General features: G+C 31.9%; 1 protein-coding gene across 2 annotated transcripts in view; it reads left to right on the forward strand.

Annotated features, from left to right (window-relative positions):
- Positions 1-1,280: 1,280 nt before the first annotated feature.
- The window catches only part of br (broad-complex core protein), a 178,074-nt gene continuing 166,594 nt past the window's right edge, over positions 1,281-12,760 (forward strand). Inside the window, exons 1-2 of one of the 2 annotated variants that reach the window (XM_072520439.1) lie at positions 1,282-1,303; positions 3,903-3,959. The gene's annotated coding sequence lies outside the window, so the exon portion shown is untranslated. Of the gene's footprint in view, positions 1,304-3,902; positions 3,960-12,760 lie in introns of both variants that reach the window. The other variant, XM_072520442.1, reaches the window with a different exon arrangement.

Raw genomic sequence — 12,760 nt, forward strand, 5'->3', positions numbered from 1 at the left:
AGACCCGTTCACTCTCTGATAATTTGCAACCATGAACATGTTCTACCTGGACCTCTGCTTTCTTCAAGTTTCCTCTCCAGCAACAACCTGAAGAGGTCATTATGTCTTTCCAGGTACACATGTGGTAGATAACTAGTTTGGCGTTTCTTGATAATATTATGAAGTTCTCTGTCATGGCCCATTTTACACAATACTGTCTCGTTAGTGCCATGAACTCAGGAGTCTTATAAACACCCAGATCTCGAAGGCCTCCAACCTTCTCTTAGCACTAAGATTTATTGTCCATGCCTCGGTCCTATATAAGAGAATAGCATCTATGTTTTTAGGAATCGATACCTAGTATCCAGTGAAAGAGTTATATTAGTAAAAATGTGTCTTATTTTAAGGAATGCAGATCCTGGGTATTCAATTCGAGCTCGGGTTTTAACCTACGGGTTTATTCCTTTGGTTATTCATGAGCCAAAGTATTTAAATTTGCTGACGTTTTTATTGTGGGTGTATTAAATTTGAATGTTAGCTTGTACATTTGGACGTTGGCTTACTACCACTGCTTTTGTTTTCCTGGCTTTGATTTTAAGACTAAAGATTAAAGAGAAGAGACGGCAAAACACACTTCTGGTACACCCCTCTTGATCTGGGCACTCTACTGGACAGGTTTACACCTATTTTAAACCAAGAATATCGATATAAAATTCAATATAATCGATTGTATATGAAGAAGAAAAAAGACTAGTTTGGTTCGAACATATAACAACAGCGGACTTAAGAAGAAAATAGGAAGAACAAAGGTCTGAAAGAAAGATTGATGGAGCGAGTACAGTGAAAGCTCTGGAAATAATGGTAGTAGTAGGAGTAGTAGAGAGACATAAAAAATACCTTGAACTGAATACAGAACTAAGCAATGAGAACTGGAAAAAGTCAACAAGAATAAAAAATTAATAAAAACTAGAAGTACTGCTTATATTAATCTTGATTTAAAAATTACCCCCTGTTTATGTTTATTTATGTAAATTTACAAACCAATTTTCGTATGATTTGTATTTAGGGCATTTAGAGGTTAACCAAAACTCTCAACAGAGATTAGGTATAATATAGATATAAATAGTAAAATATTAGATATCTATGTAAATAACATACATTTTGGTTACATTGTTGCAATAGTTGTTTTATTTCAACTATAAAATTTAGTTTATCTATGTTTAGAGTGATTACATATGCCAAAATATGTAAGTAGTTATCAGTAAGTTTACACTTCTAATATGATGTGTTAGTTTAAGAAAGGTGGCTGTATCTTTGGAAGCAGGTAAGCCTACACTAGATGTTAAATGAACAAAGAATAAAAATAAAACCAAAAACATGTTGTATAATTCTTCATATGTAAACGATTTGAACTAAAATATTGCAAAGTGCCAATTTCTTTTTTGTAGAGGTTATGATTATGTGTGTAGAAATATATTAAAATAATTATAACTGTAAAAAATCTAATTTTTTGTAGTTTCTTAATTAAAAATTTTGCTTTTATACTTCTGGTTTTTACTCGTAGACTGTGCATTGCTATTAAAACAATTAAGTCAACAGATTAGTTACCAATATTGTAACTGAATATTACCACGAATTGAAACGAAATATTTTGGGCTTCTTTTATATTGTCTTGCATCAGTTCTTCAGATAATTTTTTGATCTACGTTTTTCCTTTTCCTCTTCTTATATCTATGTTATGGTGTATATATCTTTCATCGGTTTTTATTTTCTTTTTATCATAACTTATGAAGTCCAGCAACGGGTTATTCTCTCTTGTCCTTGTTTTTGTCTGCCAGTTTTATGATTTGCTTTACTTTTACAGTGTTTAGAGTGTTGTCTGTACATAAGTACAGTATTATTTGAGTATACTGTTGTTGGTTGGATATGGCGTTGTATACATATGTCTAACTTATTGTGTCATCCCACACAACATAATTTGGCAGCCTGCCATAGCATGTTATATAGATTAATAGAAATTCTCATGTCAAAAAACAACTTCGAGATAGAATTTAACATCATTAGACAAATAGCAGCAAACAATGGGTACAACGAACAGACAATGAACAAATTTAAACCAAACGCTTCATAAGAAAGCCTTGAAATTAGTCAGAGAAAAAAACAGAGAAAAAACAAAGCTCAATTACATATACAGGCAAGATATCAACAAAAATAGCCAAACACATTATAGAGAAAGAAATAACGCCAGTTTTTAAAACAAACATCAACTTAATTAAATATACTAAGAACAACAAGAAACAAAAGAAAAAACATTTACACATTGTGGTATACAAACTAACATGTGGCGACATCCCAAAAGGTTACGTCGGTCAAACGGGTAAAATCTTCAATAAACGTATAGCAGAACAAAAAAGGACTTTTATTAATCGAAAAACAGATTCTACGTAATCACTTTACCCTCTAGATTATAACCATTCTTTTAATAAACAATTTTAAATTCTTTATATTCAAAATAACGGCCTTAAGCCATATTTATTAGAATCTATCGAAATTAACTCTAATCTATCGATAGAATCTATCAAAATTAACTTTATTAGAATCTGTAAAAAATTAATTAAAAAATACAAACATAATTCTGAATGACCAACTTGAAACAAATAGCTCTTCCCTCCTTGACTTATTCAGTTAAACTCTTCCTTAAGCTCACTTAAGAAAGGCACTCAGTGTTTTACCTTTAAATAAATAATGACAGTACCAGCTGACGTTAAGTCGCAAAAGTTTTCTAGAAACTTTTTTTTTGTGAAGAATCAGTTTCTCTTAATTATGTTATTTTCTTAACGATCTTCCTCTATATTTTTCTGTCTCCTGTTTTTCGCAGTTTTCTACAACTTTCCACTTGTATCTTAAATTCCCCCTTTTATTTCTTTCTCCTGGATTCCATTGTATTATCGCGTATATTACTGCTCGCATCTTCTGCTCGCCAGATGTGGCCCAGCCAGCATATTGGTGGCGATATCCCCTTTCAGTACTTTCTGAATCTCGGCATTTGTTCTGCTTATATTTATTTTGATCTGTTTTGATTGATCCCAGTATGGTTCTTATGATCTTTTTTTTACTATTCATAAGTCATCTTATGAATAGCCGTTGTTTCTGCATTTTTGCTGCGTATAATATTATTGGTCTAATTATGGTGTTATACATATTCATCTTGATTTTCTTAGTTAATTAGTCTTATTTTTCTTTTAAGTAATCTTTTATTTGCAAAATAAATTTTATTCGCTGTCAATGTTTTTTCTTTTATTTTTGGCATTCTGTCTCCGGTTTTGCTTATTGTTACTCTGCTTCTTCAAATTCTGAACTCCCTATTATGATTTTTTTTCCTAATCGGAATATTTTTGTCTTTTCTTAATTTAATCTGAGTCTTACTGCCTCCTCTTTCACATTAACTTCCTTTAGCATTTCTTTGATTATATTTCTGTGCTTTGCAATAATAATATTGTCTGTTTAGTTGATTATTTGCTACCTTCAGTTTTTAGGTTCCCTTTAGTTATATTTCGTAGTACATATTCTAAATCTAGATTGAACAGTATCGTGGATAAAGCAACTCCTTGTTTTACTCCTTTATAATGAGTTCATCTATCTTCCTTTTTACGTCTTTGTGCTAATTTTGTAGTTCTCATTGTCATGTTTATTGATTTTTTGAGTTTATGTGAGATTTTTAATTTTTCCAGTGCTATTATTAGGTAAAATTATATTTCTTTTTAAAAATATAGTGGTGTATTTTAATTATTTAAATTTTAATTTGTAAGTGTTCATCGTTTAAAAAAAATTTTTTTTAATTGCTGAAGGAGTTTAGCTAAATTAACTAAAACAGCAATAGGTTAGTATGTCCAGTATACTGTAATCCTTCCTTTGTTTTATAGGCCTGATGATGGAATGATATGATAAGATCAGTCAAGACTTACTAAACATAAAGGATTGTGAGTAAACACTTCTTTTCTTTTCACATCATTAATTATTTAAATATTTAGTACCTTCATTATATAAAAAAAATCTTCGTTGTAAATATGGCATGAATTTAATGGATTTAAGTTTACGATATTTCTTAGGTTTTTATGTTATGATATCGTAGTCAAGCCCTGACTAGGCTCGACGTTTCGGTAAGCTCACACTTGCCATTGTCAAGTCATATTAGTTTAGCTTCTTCCTGATGTTCGAAGACAACTGATTTGTAAGCCGCTGTATGCGTTGCTTAAATAAAATAAATAATTATAAAAAATAAAATAATAAACTGTGTTGCTTAAACACGTGCCAGCGCTTCTAGTGATTGATCCTGAGCATATACGAGGACTGAGTGGGATCTTAGTCGCTACTTTAATTTCTATCCTGTAAAATGGGTTTCCATGCAGTTAGGAGCCTTTAGGCAATACAAGAGATGATGTTCAGTATAAACGACCTACAAAGATTATTTTAAAAATTTATGAAACTATTATCCATTTTGGTTTGAATGTGATTAACAAGATAAAATTTCTGATGTTTACCAAATAACGAAACTTACAGCTAATATTAACTTAGTTAATCACTTACAGCTAACAGTAAACTATCACATTATAAAGCGAGTTTATAAATATAAACATCTAAAAACTCTAATCAACGGCAACAATGATTACTCAATACAGTTGAACCGCGTATTGAATTAGCATGTAACGCTTTCAATAAAATGAAACAATTAAACTTTAGGTAAAGACCTTAACATGTACTACCGCTACGGTACCTGTCTTTACACTAATGATCTATTCTTAAAACTGCTACTCTAACAAAACAAATGTTGAAGAATATAGATGCCTTCAAGATATGATTGTATAGAAGAATATTTTGGATATCATGTGTTGACAGAATTACCAACAAAGTCTTGTGAAGAGTATCAAAAGATCTAGAAGTGTTCAAGAAGTACAAATTAGAAAACTTCAATATCTAGGAATGTGATGCGAGCTACTAAGTACAACTTACTACAAATAATTATTCAAGAAAAAATAGTAGGAAAACGCAGCACCGAAAAAATAAAGACCTAATTACACACCTTTAACAAACATATGGAGAAAAAAAAAAAAAAAGAATATACCAGTCACTAGTTCATATCAAAGAATCGATTTATTAGAAGTAGACAATTAACCGCCAATAACAAACCTTGCAGAAATCGTAGAAAAAATAGCAGAAACATTTAAGTTTCAACACAAACTGTAACTATGATAAATATTTCGTAAGAGAGATGATAGATTCTTTAAAAGACACATCTCCTGGCCCCGATGACATCCCAGTTTCTTTTCCCAGAAACATCCCAGAAACACCTATCTGACGAAGCTGTAAAAGTATTATCAAGAATATATAATCGTATATCAAATAAACATGAATTTTCCAAATTATGGAAAACAGCTATAACTATTCCCATCTCAAGATCTAATAAGCCACCAAACAATGCTAATTTTTATTGTCCTGTGGTTTAAACTTGTGTAACTTGTACATATATTAACAATGCCTGCTGCAACAACCAAAAATGTATTGCAATTTATTTTAAGTTGTACAAAGCACATGACTTGGTATCACAAGATAATTTCAATACTGGAATCATGGAGCTATCAAGGAAATATAATTGCTTTTACTAAAACTTTTTTCCTGAATAGAAATTTTAAGGTAATGTGAGATATCAAAAAAATTGCACACCTCAAGGCTTAATAATCACTCCGAGGCTTTTCCTTATAGCTGTTAAAAAGTATAAAATGTAGTATGTCCTTAAAAATATGAGTCTATACCGACCTGGCTAAGTTAGTACCACAGGTGCAGATTACCATCTCGTTCGATGGTAGTGGAATTAGCTGGATGAGTAGGAAACAATAACTTACTTACCACTTAGAAATTTGTGATCTACGCTAATTCTAAAACCTGAGCTTCCAGGAAACTGGAAGGGTGTACATTCTTGTAGGAGTTGTAGTGTAGTTCTTGTAGTGTACAGTCTTACAGTCAAAAACCTAAAAGAATAGTAACTGCACAGGTGTGCAACTCAAGTGTTCTGAAGTAAGGAACAAAAGCTCGAATATGGCACACATTTCCAATCAGGTACACCCTCTATAATTAGCAATCACTATTCGTCAAATCAGAGTACGTACTCTAAAAAGTGCTCGTATTTCTGATCCAACCAATATGGATTCTCAGCTCTACCAACGTGGAGGTCTGTATTATGACGATTTTGGTGGTAAAGGTAGAACAAGACATTCACCCAGAAGCAAATATAACTGAAGGCCGCCCACGAGAGATTTGCAAGACTTAAGTGATGCAAAACACTTCAGCTAATTACCTACGTCTGGCGAACGACAAGCCAAGCAATACCACTTTGCAGAACCTTTCAAGCGGTGTGTACACGGATGATCTTATAATATTCTTAAAGGGAAACAGAAAATGACCAAATTACTACAAGATCAATTCGATAAATTTATAGCATGGTCAAAAAGGAATGGTGTTCAATATGCGTCATCTAAAACTCACTACTACATATTTTCAAAGAAACCAAACCAAACAAAGGAAATACCTACTTTAAAACTTATGGATCAAACACTTGAATATGCAAAAACAATTAAATATTTAGGTTTAATATTTGATCAATTTTAACTGAAAGAACGACATCAAATATATTTTCAGCGATATGTCAACTAACCCTTTTGAAATGTCTTTCTGTTACGAACTGGGGTGCATTTAGAACATCCCCTGTCATAAGTCTTTAGGCCGAACTCGGCGACTTACATGAGATTTAAGAAGACAGAATTTAATACTCTCAGCGAAGCGGTACTCTTTACAATGTCTTGAAACCATTCGCTCCTCGACTATTCAGCACGCAAAAACCCACGTTCCCTTTTATGCAAGATGTAGACGAATCATAAATGAATTAAGTCTCCGAAATATATCCTAGAAAAATGCCAAGTTCCCTCCTTGGCTAATATCTTCTCCGCAAATAAATTTGGATCTATTATGAAAAAATAAGAAAGAAGCCAATCGTCATTTAATTAATTACAGAAAGTCCTAAAATTAATTTCTTTATAATTACAGATTCAGTAAATTCTTTAGAAATCATCTTAAATAAATTATTTTTCTATTCCAACATTGTTTTCTGTGGGTGTCATCTCATATTGAGATCACGGGAAACGACCTGGCAGATAAATATGCACGAGAAGCCTTAAAAGACCCAACTATTGAGTTCTATCCAAAATATCCAGCGACAGATCTCAAATCATATTTCCACAGCAAAGAAGTTAACATGTGGAATATCAGATGGCACAAAACATAGGAAAAATTACTTCTCAGGTGATCATCACGCGACTGTGGTTTGGTTATAGTCGCCTTACGCATGGACATCTGATGACGACAGATCCACAACATTGCGAAACCTCGCTAATAATAAAACACCTAGTGGAGTGTCCGTTACACAGTGAAGACAGAGGTGAATTCGAAATGCCGGAAAAATGGAACGAACTATTCGAAAGACTTGTTTACACGAGTAGAGTTGTGAGGACAGTAGAGTAGCGAGTAGAGTCGACTCTACTCGCTACTCTACCAAAAATGGCTTGATACCGTTCACACGAGAAGAGTTACAAGTACTTATGCTAGTATACTGTGGAGTAGGTGTTTGTTTAGTACAAAATGAATTCAAGAAAAAGAAAATTGATTCAAAATTGTTTAGCTACTGTTGCAAATGCATTTGTAACTGAGGTCGGTTTGTAACAAAAAAAAAAGAGTGGATGGGAGAGTGGCTTAAAAGAAGGAATGCATACGGGGCCTCAGCTCTTTTATCTTGATAAGAATACATTTTTTATTTCTTATTGTATTTTTTATTAACAAGTAATAAAAACCTGTAACTTGCCCGTGAGCCTTCAGTTTTCTTGTTTCTTTTTGCACCTTTTATGATTGCTTCCATACGAGTGAACCATTTCACGTTCGGAACGTATACATCGGCTGAACCTGAACCCCATTTTTTTGATTTTTGTATTTTTAAACACTCTTGATTATAAGTGCACCTTATATTCTTAATTTTTTGCTTGAGCTCGTTTACTCCAAAGCCCCCTTTTGTCATTCTTTCGACGATTTCATCCTTCGCAGCTTGCCTCTTACTTTTATTTCTGTAGTGTACACTACCTAAATTCCATAAACACTGGTATTCGCCATACATCTCTACAAGTTTTAAAGGGAAAGTGAAATGAAGTTCATCTTCGGTGAACTTCATTTTCACTATTTACACAAAACACAACTTCAGACGGAATGACAGCGTCCCTATGCACTCTCCTACCTACTCTACTCTACCAGAATTGATCGCGTTCCATGGGTAGAGGCGAGTGGATATTTTGGCGGTGGTGGTCGTAGTAGAGTAGAGTTACTTTGCCACATGTTGCTAGTCACTCTACTTTACCACCTACTATGCACTCTACTTGCTACTCTACTGCGCTGAGTGTTTTTACGGGTAGAGTTACTCTACTCTACCAAGTACTTGCATCATTACTCTACCCGTGTAAACGGGTCTTTAAAGAGCGGTGATGCGAGTCTGTAAAAAAAGACAGATATATCGTGGCTAGGAAATCTTAGGGAATGGTTTAATTGCTCACTAAACGTTCTCTTCAGGGCAGCAGTCAACATAATACAGATAGTGGTGATAGTTGCCACTATTCGAAAGAAGAAGAAAAAAAGAAATTTTAATAAAAAAAAAGCAATAGAAATAAAAACTTTTTTAGTAAACACTACTTGAAAAATCTCTTGTTATTGATTTAAAAAAATCAATAAAACAACTATATTCCGTGACAACGACTATCAGAATACCAATATTACGAATTTTTTAAATCTTATCTTATTTTTTATATCCTCCTGTACAATTTAACCTTGTATCAATATCACATAAATGCTCCAAATGCTAATATTTGGATAGACCAGATAGTCATGGGAGCTGATAAAAAAAATCGCAAAACTATATTAATATTTTTTTATTACATAGAGCAACGCTATCTTCAACTTCAAGATAATATTAAATCAACAAACACAGATAAAACAATTGGTATATTGCTATCATTTCGGTACAAAATATTACAATGTATTTTTTATGGTTGTGACAGTTTTTATTTATCTTACCTATTTTTAAGGTTTAAAGGTTACGTTAAGGTTCATATAATATTTCTAAGAATTTTTAGTCATAATATAGTATGTATTAAATAGGTATATTAATGAAAACTGTGTGTAATATATCATGCAGCATCACTGCTCTCCCTTGGCATTTTATATCGAAATTGAAAATTGTTGTATTGTTTTTATCAATTTTATTTGTAATTTGATAAATATATATTTTATCCTTGTCTTTTATTACAATTGAATACCTCTTTAATAGTCACAATTATTCTTTGACAGTTACAATGATGCTATTGTTTTTAATTGCTCGTGATTTACTCATAAGCATTGTTGTTGAAGCTTCTCTTCTTCTTCTTCTTCAGCTGCTTTTTACCCATTATGATTTCGCTGTTTTTGTCCTCCACAGCACTTTATTCTCCCAGTCTCCTTCTCTGAGGTCTCTAGCTATCATAGCATTTCCTATGAATGTCTTCCATCTTGTTGCAGGTCTTTCTCTCCGTCTTCTTCCCAGTGGGTCCCAATCAAATATTCTTAAAAATCACTTGACCTGAGATCTGGCATTTTTGGAGGAGGAAGAGAACGATCTACAACTCGTCGGCAAGACCGTTTTGTAGTTTTGACGGCAAGAAGAAACCCAACATTCACGGCTTCCAGAATTAACAGTATCTTCAGACATGCTACCGGACGAGCGACGATTTCCAGTCAAACTGTCAGAAGACGGTTACATTCATCCAATTTAAGGGCTAGACGGCGCGCTACCCATCCACGACTAACTAGGGAGCAGCGTACATGCAGATATCGCTGGGCGATGGAACAGTATCAGTGGAATTTCGAAAATTGGAGGAATTGTCTCTTAACTGACGAGTCCAGATTTGGTTTGTATATTAATGATGGCCGAATATTGGTGTGGAGGGAAAGAGTACAGCGTTACAATGAAAATCTGAGAGTCCCAACCACTCTTTTTGGAGGTGGATCCGTTTGCGTTAGGGGAGGCATATGTTTAACCGGTCGCACAGACTTAGTCGTCTTAATTAATGAGACAATGACTGCTACACGATATCGAGACAGAGTCATAGTACCAATAGTTGTTCCATTTTTTGGTGCAATAGGCGAACAATTTGTTCTGATGGATGATAATGCTCGCCCTCACTGTGCGAGAATTGTCAACGAATGTATAGAAACTCATGGCATTACAAGAATGGAGTGGCCACCATGTTCACCTGATATCAATTGCATTGAACATGTTTGGGCCGAAATGTCTAGGCAACAAAACAGGCTCCTTCAACCGCCCCAAACCTTAGATCAGTTGGCCAATACATTACGCGCGATTTGGAAACGTATACCGCATTAGATCATCAATAATTTAATAAAGGTCTTTCAAATAGAATTAGAGCACTATGGACACAGAGGTGGACCCACACACTATTAATTTGTCTTTTCGGGATATTAGAAATTGAGCTGGAATAGAAATTTTAGGTTGTTAATTTTACAATTTTTGTTTATTTTCTATTTTTTTTTCTTAAAGAATTTCTTTCTTTCGGTTCATCTGTATGAAAATACGAAGTAAAAATAAATCTTTATTTATATCACTCCATTTTTCTATTTGACCTTATGAACAAAAAATAAAATACATATTTTCATAATATCCACTTCAATTGTTGAGAAGTGTATATAAAAGATTTATTGAAAGTTTCGAAAATTTCCTACTACACTCTGGATATTTTGTATACTTACTACGAATCTTTTTTATATATAATTAAATGTATTTTATAATTATTAAAAGAATTTGACAACCACATACTATGGGCATATTTTTCATTTTGGACTCCGATACTACTATTATTGAATTAATATCACCAATATCTCTTGAAAAAGGTTAATTATTCCGTTTTTTAATTATCAATATTTTTAATTATCAAGATAATTATCAATATGAAAATATTGAATCCCAAAACTAAGTAAATGAAAACCTGTATACACCTACTTTTATAATCATTTATTTGTATCATGTAACAACTAGTTACAATTTTTTCTCAGAATATAAAGCATTGTCGGTTTACTTAATCTTTATAAAAGATTAAGTAACCTTTTAAAAAATCTTTATCATTACAAAAATTAAAATGTTCAATTCTGCATCAAATATTATATTCTCGCACTAAGTTTATAAACAATTAACATCATACTGATCATACTATCCGATTTCATTAAATCTTTTAATGTCTCTAACTTACACTAAACAACAATATTTAGATTATATTTTTCATTTCGCGATAACCTACAACATCATAACGAACTGCAATAAACACAATTTATTTTCCATATAACTTTTTATTTAGTACTTTATTTGGCAAATATTTTATCTGTCAGATAATTTTAGTTTATTTTATCTGTCAGTATATCTGTTTAGATTTCTTTCCTAGGTTACACTAGAATTTTAAATCTAAACTAACATAAAACTTTAAATTCTTTTGTATTAATAATATTATTTATTAATTATATTAATATGTAATTAATATTTTTGTATTAATAATTAAATGCATTGTTTCAAAAACAAAATATGATTGACTCATAGGTTGAAATGTCAGTAGTTCAGATTTCTTTGTTCAGATGGCTTTAGGATTTTCAATATAAACTAAAATAAAGCTTTAAATTATTTTGTATTAAATTCTACCTTAAAAATATTATTAAAATTAATTAATTATTATATTAATATCGTTTCAAGAACAAAATATGATTGAAATGTCAAATGGTGGTAGTTCAGATTTCTTTCCTAGACGAAGTCGTTAATTTTCTGGACAAACGGTGTCACTTGTCACCATAGCCTTTTATATAGATAGATTTTCCACAGTTGGAAAAAAAATTGTAAGGTTTTTCTAAATTAAAATCATTTTCTCTTTATTAAGCTATACTTAATTTTACAATGATTAATATATGAAATTTTAGGAATATGACAAAGTTCTACTTATAAGTTGCTAACTTTTAAAACTCTTCCACATATTGCTGAAATGTATATTATACAGGGTGAGTCATGAGGAACTTTACATACTTATACCATATGTAGAGTCCCTCAGGGAGCATATTATGTGGCCACTAAAAAATGTCAACTCCTCTTCTTTATTAATTAACAGGGTGATTTGTGTAATTGACCATTTATTTCATTTTACTGTAGTGTTTATACGGCTCATTTGATTTTTTTAAGTTTTGCATGATACAGTACACTACTATCAAGCATTCGACTGGTATTAACTAAACTAAAAAATTCCAGGACTGGCTTTGGAAAAATTAATTTAGGGATTCGTATTAAATTTTACACCCTGTATATATTTTTTTTAAAATGCAATAAGTGATTTTTAAACTACATAAATAGCCAATGAAAACGACATATGCGACAATGTTGTCGCAGTTTTATTAAATTTTTAGTGAACGATCAAATCTTACCAAAAATAGAACAACCATAATGAAGTATCAAATTATAAGGTAATTAATTTAAACAAATGTTATAAATTTCAAACATTTTAATTGAAATGACAAACTGAGTCACTGCACAACAAAAAACAGTAACTACTAACAATAACGAAGAACAATTTAAAAAAAAACTAAAAATATGTACATAGTTATGATAAAC

The sequence above is a fragment of the Diabrotica undecimpunctata genome, chromosome 1 (genome assembly GCF_040954645.1).
Source record: "Diabrotica undecimpunctata isolate CICGRU chromosome 1, icDiaUnde3, whole genome shotgun sequence".
Lineage (NCBI taxonomy): Eukaryota > Metazoa > Arthropoda > Insecta > Coleoptera > Chrysomelidae > Diabrotica > Diabrotica undecimpunctata.